Raw genomic sequence first — 17,896 nt, 5'->3', positions numbered from 1 at the left:
TAATCCAATTTAATCATGCTTTATGGGTGCAGGTGTGGTCTAAACTTTTTTTTTTTAAAGCATCCTAGATAATTCTGATGGGCAGCCAAGGTTCAGAACTGCTGCTCTAACCCAGCCAATACTTTTATTTAGCAAATGAGGATGCTGAGGGCCAGAGGTGTGGGACTCTGACCAAGTTAAACATCTGGGATTAGAACAAAGGTCACTGGGCTCCATCATACTTTTCAAGTGAATAACCAGGTCATCCTACTGTGCTTTCTTTTCACAGGGGCTATACAAGTGTAACATATGAAAATTTTTGGAGTTGAAGTAGAGAAACTGTCAGAAAATTAGAATCCAAGTAAGTAATGTACATAAGATGTTTAACTTCACTGGTGATCAGGAAAATGCAAAGTAGAAGCCTAATGTGATATTGTTATACAGATTGGCAAAAATTAAAAAATATGACAGTACCAAGATTCTGGTAAGGATATGGGACCACAGAAACTACCATATACTACCGGTATTCATGTAAGTCAGTGAACGGCTTTGGAAAACAGTCATTATTTAATAAAGTTGAAGATGCATATTTTCTTTTAATTTTTAAGTTCAGGGGTATATGTGCAGGCTTATTATATAAGAAAACCCGTGACATGGGGGCTTGTTGTACAGATTATTTCATCACCCAGGTATTAGGCCTAGTGCCCATTAGTTATTTTTCCTGATCCTCTTCCTCCTACTACCCTCCATCCTCCACCAGACCCTAGTGTGTGTTGTTTCCCACTGTGTGTCCATGTGTTCTCATGATTCAGTTCCCACTTATAAGTGATAACATATGGTATTGGGTGTTCTGTTCCTGCATAAGTTTGTAAGGATAAAGGCCTTCAGCTCCATCCATGATCTCATTCTTTTTTATGACTGCATAGTATTCCATGGTGTATATGTACTACATTTTCTTTACCCAGTCTACCATTTATGGACACTTAAGTTGATCCTATGTCTTTGCTATTATGAATAGTGCTGCAGTGACGATCTGTGTGCATGTGTCTTTATGGTAGAATGATTTATATTCCTTTGGGTATATACCCAGTAATGGGATTGCTGGGTCAAATGGTATTTCTGTTTTTAGGTCTTTGAGGAATCTTCACACTGCTTTCCACAACGATTTAACTAATTTACACTTCCACCAATAGTGTATAAGCATTCCTTTTTCTCCACAACCTCGCCAGCATCTGTTGTTTGACTTTTTCATAATAGCCATTCTGACTGGTGTGAGATGTATCTCACTGTGGTTTTGATTTGTATTTCTCTAATGACTAGTGATGATGAGCTTTTTAACATATGCTTTTTGGCCACAGGTACGTCTTCTTTTGAAAAGTGTTGTTTATGTCCTTTACCCACTTTTTAATGGGGTTGTTTTTTCCTTATAGATTTGTCTAAATTTCTTGTAGATGCTGGATATTAGACCTTTGTCAGATGCATAGTTTGAGAAAATTTTCTCCCATTCTGCAGATTATCTATTTACTGATAGTTTCTTTTGCTGTGCAGAAGCTCTTTAGTTTAATTAGATCCCATTTGTCAATTTTTGCTTTTGTTGCAATTGCTTTTGGCATCATCATGAAACTTTTGCCTGTTCCTATGTCCAGAATTAATGGCTAGGATGTCTGGATGTTTTCCAGGGTTTTAATAGTTTTGGGTTTTACATTTAAGTCCGTGATCCAGAAGAGGCATATTTTCTATGACCCAACAATTCTAGTATGAGGTAAATAACTTATAGTATACCTTCACAAAGAGGGTGATATCACCCCCAAAGGAGCAAAAATTGGTCTTTGGCAGGCAAAAGAAATCTTAGATATGACAGTGTTTAGCGGCTCTCCAAAGCTCAGCCCTATCTGACAAACCCTATTCTTTAGTATTAATTAAATTCTAAACTGTTGGTATTAAATTGCCCCCTAGAAGGAGTGATAATGAAAAGAAGGCTGAGAAACACCCAGAGAAATGCTGCACATGAACCCCAGGAGATACATACCAGAATGCTCCAAACAGCACACTTTATTATGAGACTAGAAATGCTACAAAAGTCCAGCTACTGTAGAGGAGAAATTTCAATATATCCAATTATGAAATACTATATAGTAATGAAAATTAACTTTAGTTGCACACCAAATGGGTAACCTTTACAATATTGAGCAAAAAAGACACAAAAGAATCTACATATTATAGATAATTCTGTTTAAAAAATTCAAAGTCAGGCAAAGAGACTTATATTGTCTAAGGACCCATATACCAGATTGAAATTGTACAGGAAAATTATTCTTTCTAGTTACTAGTTACTTCTAGGCCTGTGGTCAGGAAGTAAAATATGAGATGGGTGAAAGGCAATAGAGTATTTTTTGACCGGGGTGTTTAAATCATACTTGTTCTCTATATAAAATGTTTTAAGATTTTTTCTGCATATGTTATAGCTCATTTGGAAATATTAAAATATAAGAGAAAAAAGCAAGGGGGAAATTTTCTTGATCTTTGTCATTTTAATTTTTCTAAAGCATTGTTTGGCTCAAGTTATTCCTCTATTCACAAGTAATAATAGAAACCTTCTCGGCCAGGTGCAGTAACTCAGACCTGTAATCCCACTCAGGCCTGTAATCCCACCACTTTGGGAGGCTGAGGCGAGTGGACTGTTTGAGCCCAGGAGTTCCAGACCAGCCTAGGCAACATGGCAAAACCCTGTCTCTACTAAAAATGCAAAAAATTAGCCAGACATGGTGACGCATGCCTGTGGCCCCAGCTACTCGTTTGGATGAGGTGGGAGGATCACTTGAGCTTTAAGGTTGAGGCTACAGTGAGCCAAAATTGTGCCACTGCACTCCAGCCTGGGCGACAAGGTGAAACTCTGTCTCAAAAAACAAGAACGAAGAAAAGAAAACCACCTCAAACGTGCATGGTGCTTTCATTTATATAATCTCCTTTGCCCCTCAGCCTTAGTAGTAAGGAGTGAGCCAGAACTCATTTTAAGGGAGATAATGGCTTAAGTTAGAAAGACTAGTAGGAGTGCCAGGTGCATCCCATGGGGAAGTAGACAGGCTTTGCTGAACAAAAGATCAGCTGAGCAGGCTGGAGGTGGGAGCACGCCCGACACAGAAGTATGTATGGTGGCACAGAGGGAGCACACGGGGACACGTGGAGAAGAGGCCATGTTCAGCTGTCCTTTTGAGGAGCCAATTTCAAAACAGGGAAGAATGTCCTTTCTAAATGATGTTTTAATCAAGTAGTTGCCACTGTTTCACACTATGAGGTTTTTACACAGATTTTTTGGGAATGATAATACATATTCTTACGCCCTCACTAAAATCAAATAGTTGTTTTTCCTTTTGTTTGTTGTACAGCTAAGGTCTTCCTCTGTGGCCCAGGCTAGAGCGAAGTGGCACAATCTCAGCTCACTGCAGCCTCGAACTCCTGGACTCTAGCAATCCTCCCACCTCAGCCTCCCAAGTAGTTGGGACTACACGCATGTGCCACCAAACCTGGCTAATTTTTGTTTTTTTGTAGAGATGGGGTCTCACACTGTTGCCCAGGCTGGTCTTCAATTTCTACTGTCACACAATCCTGCTACCTCAGACTCCCAAAGTGCTGGGATTACAGGCATGAGCCACTGCACCTGGCCCTAAAATATTTTAACATAGGTTATTCTACAATGAAACCACCTGTTTCTAATCACTTTGACACTCTAATAATATCCATTTAATACACATTAAAATTTTAATGGCTAATGATTGTTTAAAGTTCAAGGTATTTAGGTTCAAAGCCCTATGATATATATCCGGAAACATTTTTATGAAAAAAAAATCCATAGTTTTCCATTTGGTTCATCTGTATTTAGTTTTCAATAACGAATGTTTATATTGAAGATTTCAAAGCACATCAACTTTGTGGAGTAGAAATTATGCCATTTTACAGACGAAACCCAGGCAAGATGAAGTGTTGCAACTAGTGATGGGGCCAGGAGTGAATTCCTACTCTTCAGGACCCACATCCTACGCTCCCCTCCATAAGACCACCCTGTTTCTGGGCCCACACTGCTAAGGGCTGAAGAGAGCTTGGCTTACTATTACTTCAGCCAAGCGATCATGGTACTGGATGATAACACTGTATTTCCATAGGTTATTGCTGAAAGAAAGAGAAGAGGCTAGGTGCAATGGCCCACACTGTAACCTCAGAACTTTGTGAGGTTGAAGCAGGTGAATGGCTTGAGGCCAGGAGGTCAAGACCAGCCTGGCAACATAGTGAAACCTCATCTCTATAAAAAATAGAAAAATTGGGCCAGGCGTGGTGGCTCACGCCTGTAATCCCAGCACTTTGGGAGGCCGAGGTGGGTGGATCACCTGAGGTCAAGAGTTCAAGATCAGCCTGGCCAATATGGTGAAACCTGTGTCTACTAAAAATATGAAAATTAGCCAGGTATGGTGGCAGGCGCCTGTAGTCCCAGCTACTTGGGAGGCTGAGGCAGGAGAATCACTTGAACCCGGGAGGCAGAGGTTGCAGTGAGCCAAGATCACGCCATTGCATTCCAGCCTGGGCAACAGAGCAAGACTGTCTCAAAAAAATAAAAATTAAATTAAGAAAAAAAAAAAAAGGAGAAAGGGGAAGGGGGAAACAGAGTACAGATAAACCAATATTTGGGTACAGAAACTTGTAACAGTTACCTCTAAAAGACTGGTTCCAAACTGGTGCTTTAAAACTTAATTCAGGCTGGGTGCAGTGGCTCACGCCTGTAATCCCAGCACTTTGGGAGGCTGAGGCGGGTGGATCACAAGGTCAGGAGTGCAAGACCAGCCTAGCCAAGATGCTGAAACCTTGTCTCTACTAAAAAAAAACAAAAAAATTAGCTGGGCATGGTGGCGTGCACCTGTAATCCCAGCTATTCAGGAGGCTGAGGCAGAGAATTTCTTAGACCCAGAGGCAGAGGTTGCAGTGAGCCGAGATCATGCCACTGTGCTCCAGCCTGTGCGACAGAGTGAGACTCTGTCTCAAAAAATAAATAAAAATTTAAAAATCCAACTTTCCTTCCTTTTAATAAAGTGTGGGGTAAAATTAAGTATGGCCTCTTTCAAAGAGGATTAAGGTAGGATAAACACAAATGCTTTAAAGCTAGCAGCAAATTAAAACAAAACAAAAATATTCCACAGCAGTTTACATATTTGTTATTAGAACCTCAACAATTTTGTCCTGCAACAATAAGATATACATATTTCTAGTTTAATACTGAATTTTTTTCACCAGATAGCTGAATAAAAGCAAGTGGGGGCCAGGCACCGTGGCTCATGCCTATAATCTCAGCACTTTGGGAGGCCGAGGCAGGTGGATCACCTGAGGTCAGGAGTGCGAGACCAGCCTAACCAGCATGCTGAAACCCCATCTCTACTAAAACCACAAAAATTAGCCAGGCATCAGGTGCCTGTAATCCCAGCTACTCGGGAGGTTGAGGCGGGAGAATAGCTTAAACCCAGGAGGCAAAGGTTGCAGTGAGCCGACACCGCGCCACTGCACTCCAGCCTGGGCAACAAGAGCAAACCTCTGTCTCAAAAAAAAAAAGCAAGTGGGGACCAACTCTTAATTTCCCTTTACAACTCAGGGCAGAGTAAAGGCCAAAAAGAAAGGACTTATCTGTTACCTGCTCTTTTCCCAGTGGCAGGTTGGCATTGGAGTCACAAGCTCATCTATAAGTAAAATCTCATTCCCACAGATTTTATTAGAAGCCAGTTTAAGAGTAAGAAAGTACAGTAATGCTGGCTGACCAGGCCCCACGATGGTACAGTGGAAGAAACCATGCTATCTGAGAAGCAGTTTTAAGGACACAGATAAAGAGCAAAACCACTTTTGGAAACGGCTCAATATGAAAGTAGAGATATGCTCTATAAAGCAGAATGCCTCTGCATCACCCTATGCACATCTTCCTCTGCTTCCAGCCTTATGAAGCGTACTGTAAACCTCAAGATGTAGATAAATCCTGAGCACAGCTAGAGTCTCGACAACTTCATCCATAAAATGGGATAATAGCCACCTCATAAGATTGTTATGGGCATCAAAAGGGCAGGTACAAAAGTGCCCTGAAAATTACGGATAACACAATTAACATTAGTTGCTATATGTTGGTACTCTCTTGGTACTCTTGGTATCAAGAGTACTCTTCATCAGAGATCTTGGATGCAGTCATGACACCATCAGTAGTGTTTTGGTATTCTTCATCAGAGATCTTGGATGCGGTCATGACACAGGCACTTCTGGAATGCTCTGTTCTCTCCTGCACTTGGAGCTCCAACCTTCAAGACCCAGCTCAAAGCCTAACTCTTGCCTGGAGCTTTCTCTTGCACCTGATGCTCCTGAAACCCTGCAGAACTTACTGAACTATGTGCACACCCACTGCCCTGCAGTCCCAGTGACATTCCTGTCCTATCTCCCCAACTATACTGCGTCAGCCTCCTAAAAGCCTGGCTTGTACCTCTTTGATTCCCACACCGTGAACTCAGCAAAGGGTCAATAAATATCTGTTGACTGATAGAAGCCATGATGGAACATCAACAATATTTAATTTAAAAAAATATACAACTTATGATATTTCACATTTCCTTCCCTCCCTGTTCCCCTACAGCTGAGAAGCAAGATGGATCAAGACTAAGAGCTCAGGCCCGACGCAGTGGCTCACGCCTGTAATCCCAGCACTTTTGGAGGCCGAGATGGGCAGATCATTTGAGGTATGGAGTTCGAGACCAGCCTGGCCAACATGGTAAAACACTGTCCCTACTGAAAATACAAAAAATAGCCGGGCGTGGTGGCAGACGCCTGTAGTGCCAGCTACTTGGGAGGCTGAAGCAGGAGAATCGCTTGAACCTGGGAGGTGGAGGTTGCAGTGAACCAAGATCACGCCACTGCACTCCAGCCTGGGCAACATGGTAAAACTCTGGAAAGAAAAGAAAGAAAACAAAGGAAGCAAAGAAAGAAAAGAAAAAAGAAAAGAAAAGAAAAAAGAAAAGAAAAGAAGACTAAGAGCTCAGAACTAAAAATCAATTTAATTTTACAGTCTCAAAATAAGGAAACTCCCCAAACTCAACACATATATCAGCTGTTATGTTTGCAAGTGAGAAGAGTCAGCTGTAAAAATACAGCCCCTAGAATAGCGGTCACAGGGCAACTGCAAGAACACCTCCCGGGGAAGCCTCCACTGCTGATGTGAAGTCAGGAAGTTAGGCTCAGCAGCGCCACAGGCCAGAGAATCTCCACTTCCTGATCCCCAAGAATTCCTTTAGTTTTCACTTTCTCTCACACATATTAGATACTGAAAAACCCCTCCTACCCAGCAAATGCACTAATTTACCTAATTTTTTAAATAACTCAACGGGATTCATAACTACCCATCAGAGCTTCTGGCCAGGTCAGATAACAGTATGCCATTCCATTCTGAGACAACAGAATTTAGTTTAAAAAGAAAAAAAAATGTTGATTTTTGTTTTGTTTTAGTTAAGACAAGGTCTCCCTCTGTCTCCCAGGCTAGAGGACAGTGGCACAATCTTGGCTCACTGCAACCTCCACCTCCCGGGTTCAAGCAATCCTCCCACCTCAGCCTCCCAAGTAGCTGGGACTACAGGTACGAACCACCACGCCTGGCTAAAATCTTGATAGTTTAGTTGGTCAGTGTAATCTTTTCAAGTTCTAAATGTTTTATTCCTGTTTGACTTTTCAAAATATTGAAAATAGCCTTCATAGTCCCATTCCTATCTCCTTAAAAGCCTCCACCATTGGGGACCCTGGATGGAGGATGGGTGGGAACCACTGCTCAGGGCTGGTTGGCTCTCAGGGCTGCTTCAATCAGACCAGGATGCCCTGGTGACACCCAGAGAAGACGCTCACCTAGACGAGGCCTGCCTGGAGCAGCAGGACCTCAGGGGCATGTTGCCTAATAGGGTAATCGTGTCTCCCCGTTTAGAGAGGAGCGTGAGGGTGTCAAGGGAATTAAAAAGATAAGCTCAAGGGTATATCACTTGGTATGTATGACCAGTGCTTAAGTATTATTGGAAAAAACTCTAAGTATAACATTACCAACTTGAGGAAAAAGCAAATAATAGTTTAAAATCCTGTTAATTTCTGGGAAAATTTGGACACGTACTGGATTTTAGGTGGCATTATGGAATTATTCTTTGTTCTGTGATGATGGTACTCTGTTTACATCAGAGAATGTCTGTATTCTTAGCAGACTCAGCTAAAATTTAGGGGTGAGGTGTCACTGTATATAAAACTTGCTTTCAAATGGTTTAACAAAAGAGAAAACAAGTAAGTGTGTATATGAACTGTAATAAGATGTACAGGGAGTGCATGCACGTATACGGAGAGATAAACCACATGTGGCAAAATGTTAATTGTTGGATCCAGGTAGGAGGTATGTGGGTATCCACTGTACTTTTCATTCAACTTTCTGGTATATGTGGGAATTTTCAAGCTAAAAAATCTTGGGGGAAAAACTGTGTGGTAAACAGGGAAATTTTAAAAATTCAGACCCAGTTTGGGATTTAGATCCTCTAAACACCTGCTTAAACTTACACAGATAGCAAAGTGCTCTCATCTTCCCCAACCCCCTTATCTGCCATGTCTTCTACGGATGGAGCCAACTGTGGCTTTCTCCCTCCCCGTAGCAAGCACAGAAGGGAGGCATTTGGTTGGTAGGCCCCTTCCATCTCTCCCCGCAGTGTTTACAGGCTAGCCATAGTATAAGAAAAGACTAAAGGAGGTGCACAGAGACTAAGGCTTTGAAAACTGAGGTACAATAAAAACGGAAGAGATCCTTGCCATAATCTACAGAAAACACATTCCTAACAACAATGAGCTAACATCCTACGACAGCCTGTCACAGACGGAAAATCAACACTGCATGCAGAGAGAGCCAGAGAAAGGAGAGCGGGAAGGAGAAACAAAGTGCCCCAACTATGGGCACTTTTTGGCTTGCTTTTTAAACATCTGTATTGATAATTCACACATATGATTCATCCATTTGAGGTATAGAATTCAATGGTTTTAGTATATTCACCATTGTGCAACCATCATCACTATCTAAGATTAGAACATTTCATTACCTTGAAAGGAAACACTTATCTGTAAGTAGCCACTGATTTTCCCCTAATCCCCCATCCCCACCTGCTGACAACCATTAATCTACTTTCTGACTATATGGATTTTAAAACTCTGGACATTTCATACGGAGATCCTACAATATGTGGCCTTTTGTGACTGGCTTATTTACTTAGCATAATGTTAATGTTCATCCATACTACAGCATGTATTAGTGCTTCCTTATTATTGCTTAATACTCCATTATTCCAGTGTAATAGCTGACATTTTATTCATCCATTCATCAGCTTATGAACATCTGCATTGTTTCTACTTTTTGGCTATTATGAATAAATAATGGTGTTATGAGCATTTGTGTACATTTGTGTGCACATTTTCATTTCTCTGGGCTATATTGATACACACATACACATATCTGATTTTTGGTACTGCTCCTTGTGGAACAGGGCTACACTACAGGCAGGGTGTCCAGAGTAGCCTTGGCTATATATCTAAGAGTACGATTTCTGGGTCACAGGTTAATTCTATGTTTAATTTTTCAAGGAACTGCTAAAACAGTTCTCCAAAGTGGCTGCAGAGTGACACTCCCACTAGTAGGTAGGAGGCTTCTAATTTCTCTACATCTTCATAAACACTTGATGTTGTCATTTTGATTATAGCCATCTTACTGGGTATGAATGCCATCTCACAGTAGTTTCGATTTGCATTTTCCCAATGGCTATTGATGTTAGGCATCTTATTTGATTATGGTATCATTTAATTATCTGTATATCTTCTTTGGAGAAAAGTTGTTTTAAATCTAATGCCCATTTCTAATTGAGTTCTATGTCTTTATATTATTAAGTTGTAAGAGTTCCCTATATATTCTGCGTTTTGTTGTTGTTTTTAGAGATGGGTTCTCACTGTGCTGCCCAGGCTGGTCTCCAGCTCCTGGGCTCAAACGATGCACACACCCCAGCCTCCCAAGCAGCTGGGACTACAGGCACATGCCACCACACCCAGCTTAGAGTTCCCTCTATCTTCTAGATACCAGACCCCTATCAGGTATGATTTGCAAAATGCTATTCTCTCTCATACTGTGGACTGCTTTCTCATGTTCTTGATTATGTCCTTTGAAGCACAAAGTTTAAAATTTTGATGTAGTCCAATTTATTTTTTCTTTTGTAAGGTGCTTTCTTGCTTAATATGGTAATTGTGAGGAGTAGGAATTATTAATCACATCCTACAAAATGATGGAAACAAAGGTCAATGAAGTAAATAACCCAAGGTCTCACATGACTGCTGCACACAGTCCTGCCTGACGCGGCCCACACAGAGGAACATGGCAGTCTTTGTTATGTGTGGGAGCTGGGGTATGAACTCAGACCTTCTGACCAGGCCAGGATTTGGGCTACTCATACACTTTATGAGTATTCTAATGTAATATGGCTGACTGTTAAAGAAACTTCCCTGTTATTACACATTCAGCATTCTAAGGATGCTATTAAAGTAAGAGGGCTTTGGAAGCTATACTGAGTAGCATGTTTCATGAACATACCCAATTATGGCCAGGGTGGATTTGAGTTTATAAAGAAGTCAAAAGTGGCACCAAGTCTCGTGAAGGAGGTAAGTTATTAGGCTGAATTATACCCATTTTAGATTTATACGTAGAGTGACACACACCAATCAATACAAAGTATAAGCAATATTCTATTAAAGTTCAAAGTAGATGTGAATCTCAAAATCTGCAGAAAGTTTCTGGCAATGGTAGCTAGATATAATAGATACCAAAGAATATTTATAAAATGTATAAAAAGTTAGTACTTTGATACATTTTTAACACTTTTATGTAAAAATTGTCCATCTTTTTCCTTTTTGCTTACACATGGTATATTTGAATCAAAATCACTAAATTAGAGTTGAAAAGCATTTCACTTTTTCTAGAAAAGAGACTTAAAAAAAAGAATTTCACATGATTCAATCCTCTCATTTTAAGTGGGGAAACATGCACAGAACACTGAAGGATTCATCCAAGGTCACTCATGAGAACACTGGTGGAACCAGGACTACAATGTAAGAAGGACTGGATTCCCATGTTCTATTTCCTAATACTAGTTGTCTTTGCTTTGCTTTTAGCATTTATGATTTCCCCCCTTCTTTCTCCCTTAGACTTCTCCAAGCGGATTATACCATCCAAGACTCTTTTCCAAAGGGTGGGGAACTCTGCCCAGACTTCATTGTCTATTCTCCAGTTGCAACCTTCCCTAATACCAATTTATCCAAACATCTCAAATTCATGTAGATAACTCTGACAGCAAATACAAGGTACACATTTTATAAAGTAAGTTATAAGTGAGATACTGCCAAGCTTTATTTCAAAAACCAGGCTCTAGTTTCCAATCTAAGAAGTAAATGGCTTTCTGCCTGCTTCTGCCTTTCCTCCCTCACTCAGGAGAGAGGGCTAAGGCTGTGTCTTAAGGGATTGCTTCATAAGGAAAAATCAAGGCAGGACACAGTCCCAGGATGGCCAGCACGGGTTGGCAGTGAGCTAGCAGAAGGCTCTGGGAAAAGGGAACTGGATTCATGAGCAGGCTAGTTCAATCCCCAGAGCGATTTCTCTACATTGGAAACAGGTCTGAGTGCTGACACGGGGGTTTCCCACAGCTTCTACTGGCCTCCAAAGGCATATTTGTCATCAGAGGCTCTTGATGAAGCTGTACGTAAATATCTGACTGTTGTTAAATGCGAAAACAAAACAAAAAAAATATTCCACAGGAACCAAATCAAAACCAGCTGTGTGGGGGAGAGGCCAAAATCTCAGTGTAAGTGCGAAAGGCCCAGCAGAAACACTTGTTAATTGTGTTATTTACTTTGCTGAATAGTAAATTGCTGTGCCAATGAAGTCATATCACATGACCGTAATATTTTTCATATGACTTTCTGGCTATGGGAGAAATGGGCATATTCTAGAATTCTGAGTTCTATAGTGAATGAATCATAATCTACATTTTAATTCATAATCAATTCATCAGCTCAGCCCTATTCATTTCTGCTGGTCTGTTTATGATTTTATAGCCTGTGTTATGGTTGTTGCTAAACTTTCTTTTTAGATCATTCATTAATCCCCATATCTGAAGAAAGGAAGTTCTGTTTAGCACAACCTTGACAAAATGCAAATTATGTTAATGGTGCACTGTAATTGCAACCCTGAACTCATAACTGCATGGTACAACATCAAATACTGATAATATGGTCAAGGCAAGGAAGTAAAACAGTCTAAAATTAATCCTGGAATCATGGAACATGCAAACTTTCATGAATAGGAATGAAGTAGTTCAGGGAAGTTGGGTAAAGGGACTTGGGAATTTGAATTTCTCAAGGATATACCAATATAGCTTGTTTTATTAACTCTCTTACAAATTAGTCTTATCTCTAGAGTTAGATTCAGTTAGCAAATATTTTGCCATTTCTCAGAGTATGATGTTGAACCCACAGCTGGAACAAATAAATACATATGAACTGATACGTATTCTACTCATAGGATGAGAAATAACTCTAAGAAGGTAAGTCACAGCAAATTTTATGGAACATGGCTAAAGTGTTCATATGTTTGATTTAGACTGAGCCTTTCTTCAACAAATGCAGCTTTTTATTTATTTATCTATTTATTTATTCATTTATTTGTTTTTAAAATAAGAGACAAGGTCTTGCTCTGTTACCCAGGCTGGAGTACAGTGGCACAATCATAGATTACTGTCTGCCACAAACTCCTGGGCTCAAGTGATCCTCCTGTCTCAGCATTATAAGTAGCTGGTGTGGCACCATGCCTGGCTAATTTCTAATTTTCTTAAATAGGGACAGAGGCTCACCATCTTGCCCAGGCTGGCCTTAAACTCCCGAACCCAAGCAATCCTCCCAACTCAGCCTCCCAAAGTGCTGGGATTTCAGGTATAATAAGCCACTGCACCCATCCCAAATGCAGCAATTTAAAAGATACTTGGTGAGAACCTCAGTAGCCCCATGACTTGGACACCCTGTGGTTCATCAACTTTAAGGCCATTTCCCTGGGTTCCAAATAGGCTAAATAAAGATCAAGGAGGGACAGGGAGTCAGGATCAATCTCCAAGTATCCAAACCCATTCTCAGTAAAGGTATTGGAAGTAAAGGTCAGAACTTTATGCAAAATTCCCTAATTCACAAGGCAACATTTTAAGAGGGGAGAAAGCTGAGTGGGGCCTTTCTTCCATGGAAACTCCTAATCCCCCATGAGCAGAATGCAACTATAATTTTGCAAAGAATATGGGTATCTGTCCAAGTCCCCTTTTTAAAAATTTCAATAGTTTCTGGGGTACAGGTGATTTTTGGATATACAGTTAAGTTCTTTAGTGGTGATTTCTGTGATTTTAGTCCACCTGTCACTCAAACAGTGTACACAGCACCCATTATGTATGTAGTTTTTTATCCTTCACCCCCCTCCCAAGCTTCTCCCTCGCGTCCCCGAAGTCCAGTATATCACTCTTATGCAAGGCCCTTTCTTCATAAAATATAACACTAGCAAAGGCAAATGGCATTTATGTGGTATTTAAAATTTTTAATCTATAACTTGAGATAAAATTAATCTACCACACACATTTCTCATTAAAAATTTTTTTTATTGCATCCTAGCTCTTTAGCCTCTCCTCACTGTGCTAAATGGAACAGGCTAAACCTCCTTTGTCCAGCTAAATCAATTTACTAGTGCTCTTCTTTTTCTCCAAGCTCCATCTCCATCCTATCTCCAATGCCAGCCAGTCATTTTCACTCACTTATCCCATGACCTCAAAGTCATCACTACCTAAAACAAACTCATCTTTGTCAGCCTGGTCCCCAGTCTCCACTCTGCACCCTCAGATCTTGACCTCTCCAATAAAAACTAACTTGGTAATTTGCCTGCTAATCTCAACAGCAGTATGATGATACCAGTAACCTAGTTTAAAATCATTGCAATCATTTTCAGGTATCGGATGGACAGGGGATGAGTGCAAAAAATTGAGTTGCATTAGTCAATCTCACTAAATCTAGACAATTCTAGCTTGGGTATAGCTTCCAATTCATTACTATGTGCCCCTTTCTATGAATATAAAGGAATCTGTAGTCTCCAGTTGGATCAACTTTGCATTCCTCCTTCATAAATGGGGCTATATTTAGGGAGACAGACCACAGGTGCAAAGAATATGGAAAATTTTAATAGCATTGAGACTTTAAATAAAAAACAACTACGTACCTTACAACAACATGGATAAACCTTAAAAACATCGTGCTAAATAGAAGATGCCAGACACAAAGGATCATTTATGTGATGTGTCCAGAATAGAAAATCCTTACAGACAGAAAGAAGATTAGTGGTTGTCAGGGGCTGGAAGGAGGGAATGGGGAGTGACCATTTAATAGGTTCAGAGTTTGTTTTGGGTGAGGGGGATGAAAATTTTCTAAACTGAGAGAGTGGTAATGGTTGCACAACTCTGTGAATATACTAAAAACCACTGAAATGCACACTTTAAAAGGGTATGTGTGTGTGTGGTTGTTCCCCCACTCCGCCCGCCCTTGTTGCCCAGGCTGGAGTGCAACAGTGCGATCTCAGCTCACTGCAGCCTCTGCTTCCCGGGTTCAAGTGATTTTCCTGCCTCAGTCTCTTGAGTAACTGGGAACACAGGCGCCCGCCATCACGCAAGGCTAATTTTTGTATATTTAGTAGAGACAAGGTTTTGCCATGTTGGCTAGGCTGGTCTCGAACTCCTGACCTCAAGTAATCCACCCACCTCGGTCTCCTAAAGTGCTGGGATTACAGGTGTGAGCCACCGCGCCTGGCCAAAATGGTGTGTTTTATGGTATGTGAATTATAACTCAATAAAGCTGTTATTAAAAAACATTATGTTGACTTCAGGTAACTCCGGCTCCAAGTACATCACACTACTCATGATTTTGAATAATATACTAAAGACTTGGCCTCAGAGACCTTTATTCAGTCTAGAACGCCCTAGGCCTCTTGCCCTTCCCTTCTCTACTCTTCCTCTGCCAAAATCCAACTTTTATTTTTAAAAATAGTCTATTCATCCTTTAAAACTAAGTGAAATATTTGTTCTCTTCCTGTGAAGCTTTTGACATCCCTATTCCCCTAGGCAGAAGTAACTGCTCTCTCAGCACTTAATATACAAATGACTAAAACATTTTTTATTGCATTAGAGCTCACTATTTACATGTCAGTTTCTCACACTAGACTATGAGCCCATGAGGGTCAGCGTCTCATTAAGTTCTGTATTCAGTTACTAGCACAATGCTTAGTATCAGATTTTCAAAAGATGTTCAGTACATTTTTTTTTTTTTTTTTTTTTTTTTTTTTTTTTTTTGAGACGGAGTCTCGCTCTGTCCCCGGGCTGGAGTGCAGTGGCGGATCTCAGCTCACTGCAAGCTCCGCCTCCCGGGTTTACGCCATTCTCCTGCCTCAGCCTCCCGAGTAGCTGGGACTACAGGCGCCCGCCACGTCGCCCGGCTAGCTTTTTGTATTTTTTAGTAGAGACGGGGTTTCACTGTGTTAGCCAGGATGGTCTCGATCTCCTGACCTCGTGATCCGCCCGTCTCGGCCTCCCAAAGTGCTGGGATTACAGGCTTGAGCCACCGCGCCCGGCCCAGTACATTTTTTAAACACATATTTTATAAACAAGATATATAATGGTAATGTCATATAATTATCTAGTTGAATCGTTTGCAATTCCAATGTTGATTGATGGAAACGGTTAACCCAAAATGAGAATTAATTTAGCATTTTGATTGTGTTGCTAAAATAAATAAGTGGAGGCCTTTCTAACTAGAATGCAGAATTCTGTGTTTTTATTAGTGATCACCTGTAAACGCATTGGGAATCAAGTATGTAAATCAAAACACTTTTACACAGATATATGTAAAGGTATATTTACATATATATAATATATATTTATATATTTTGCTTACACACATATTTTTCCAAGTAATATAAAATGATGTAGTTATAACAATTTTTGTTGCTATGAGGTCCTCTACTACGTACTGTATTTCAAACCTTATCTTAAAACACAGTCCTATTCAGAGTTAAGAAAAATGATCATTTTTGAAGACAGGGGTTATAAACTCAAATACCTATTAAGGGTCACCTACTAAAGGGCATATCTAAATAAAGAATATAACCTAAAGAATATCTCTGGGCAAGAAAGTAACAACAGTGTTTGTCTCCAGGAAAGAACTGAGGAGCTAAGGGGACAGTTATAGAAGGAAGATTCCCTTTTTCACATAATTTTTTTTTTTTTTTCCTGAGATGGAGTCTCACTCTGTTGCCCAGGCTGGAATTCAATGACGTGATTTCAGCTCACTGCAACATCTGCCTCCCAGGTTCAAGCAATTCTCCTGCCTCATCCCTGAGGAGCTGGGACCACAGGCGCATGCTGCCATGCCGGGCTAGTTTTTTGTATTTTTAGTAGAGATGGGGTTTCACTGTGTTGCCCAGGCTGGTCCCAAACTCCTGAGCTCAGGCACTCTGCCCGCCTTGGCCTCCCAAAGTGCTAGGATTAGAGACATGAGCCACTGTGTCCAGCCCAGAATATTTTGCAATATCTTTAAATTTTATATCAAGTGTGTGATCTATAAAGTTTCTTCTTGGCTCTAGCTAACCATCACTATTAAGAGATGCATGTCTGGAGTTCCCAGATCTGATTTTCCAAAGTTGGAAATGGGAAATTCAGACCCTCTTGTGATTTTTCTTTTTTTTCTTTTTTTTTGAGACGGAGTCTTGCTCTGTCACCCAGGCTGGAGTGCAGTGGTGCAATCTTGGCTCACTGCAACCTTTGCTTCCCGGGTTCAAGTCATTCTCCCACCTCAGCCTCCCGAGTAACTGGGATTACAGGCATGTGCCACCATGCCCAGCTAATTTTTGCATTTTTAGTAGAGACGGGGTTTCACCATGTTGGCCAGGCTGGTCTTGAACTCCTGACCTCAGGTGATCTGCCCGCCTCAGCCTCCCAAAGTGCTAGGATTATAGCTGTGAGCCACCACGCCTAGCCTAAAACTTGTGATTTTTAAATGATGGCTTTATTCAAAATTTAACATATAGGGCAGGCCAAAAAATACATACCTGCAAGCCATATCTGGCTCATAGGCCAACCAGTTTACCATCTCTAATCTAAAATTTGATGTGACATATGACTCCAAAGCTAAAGATATAATTTAGCAGAGGAAAATTCAAAAAGAAAACTCAGGCTCATGGATGAAACCACGCTCCCTTCGGCTCCACCATCTATTTAGTCACTATTGCTTTTAAACTTTCTCTAAGTCTTTGAAAAAGCCATTAAGGTTTGACAAACTAAAATGTAAGATAAATCAGGTTATATCTAGAAACCTGCCCACTATTCTAGCATCTGCTCTGTTTTAGAGGGAAAAAGTGGGTCAATTTCAAGTTGAAATTGTTCTAGCTAACTAAACAAATATGTAAATTACTTCTAGCTGGGTGGCACAACTCCCTTAGCCATCTCATCAAATGACTGCATGTTTGCAAACATCTATGTTACCTCTTCCATACCATCAGGCAGTACAGCACTGCTTAAAAGATAATAAGGCAGACAATAAACACAATGTTCTGAACCCTGCCTGGGAACCCAATTACAATTCAGGGGAAAAATACCTTAAAGTCTCTCAAAGAGCGGCAGAGATGCCATTCATCTCCTGAAACTTGAAATAGACTCTCTGTGGCTCTAACTATTGGCCATAAGTGGAAGACTGCATCTGTTTAATGCCCAGGGGACACTAAAACAATTTA

General features: G+C 40.6%; 1 protein-coding gene and 1 long non-coding RNA gene across 32 annotated transcripts in view; both read right to left on the bottom strand.

The window, feature by feature from the left end:
• ATG7 (autophagy related 7) overlaps positions 1–17,896 on the bottom strand; it is a 392,778-nt gene that overhangs the window by 107,722 nt on the left and 267,160 nt on the right.
• Positions 569–7,582, bottom strand: LOC144339286 (uncharacterized). The gene is made up of 3 exons (XR_013414180.1): positions 6,752–7,582; positions 4,971–5,371; positions 569–3,419 (listed from the first exon to the last, which is right to left on the bottom strand). It is a non-coding gene; the product is annotated as an uncharacterized LOC144339286 (long non-coding RNA).

Source organism: Macaca mulatta, chromosome 2 (genome assembly GCF_049350105.2).
Source record: "Macaca mulatta isolate MMU2019108-1 chromosome 2, T2T-MMU8v2.0, whole genome shotgun sequence".
Lineage (NCBI taxonomy): Eukaryota > Metazoa > Chordata > Mammalia > Primates > Cercopithecidae > Macaca > Macaca mulatta.
This window is presented reverse-complemented; position numbering and strand designations above follow the sequence as displayed.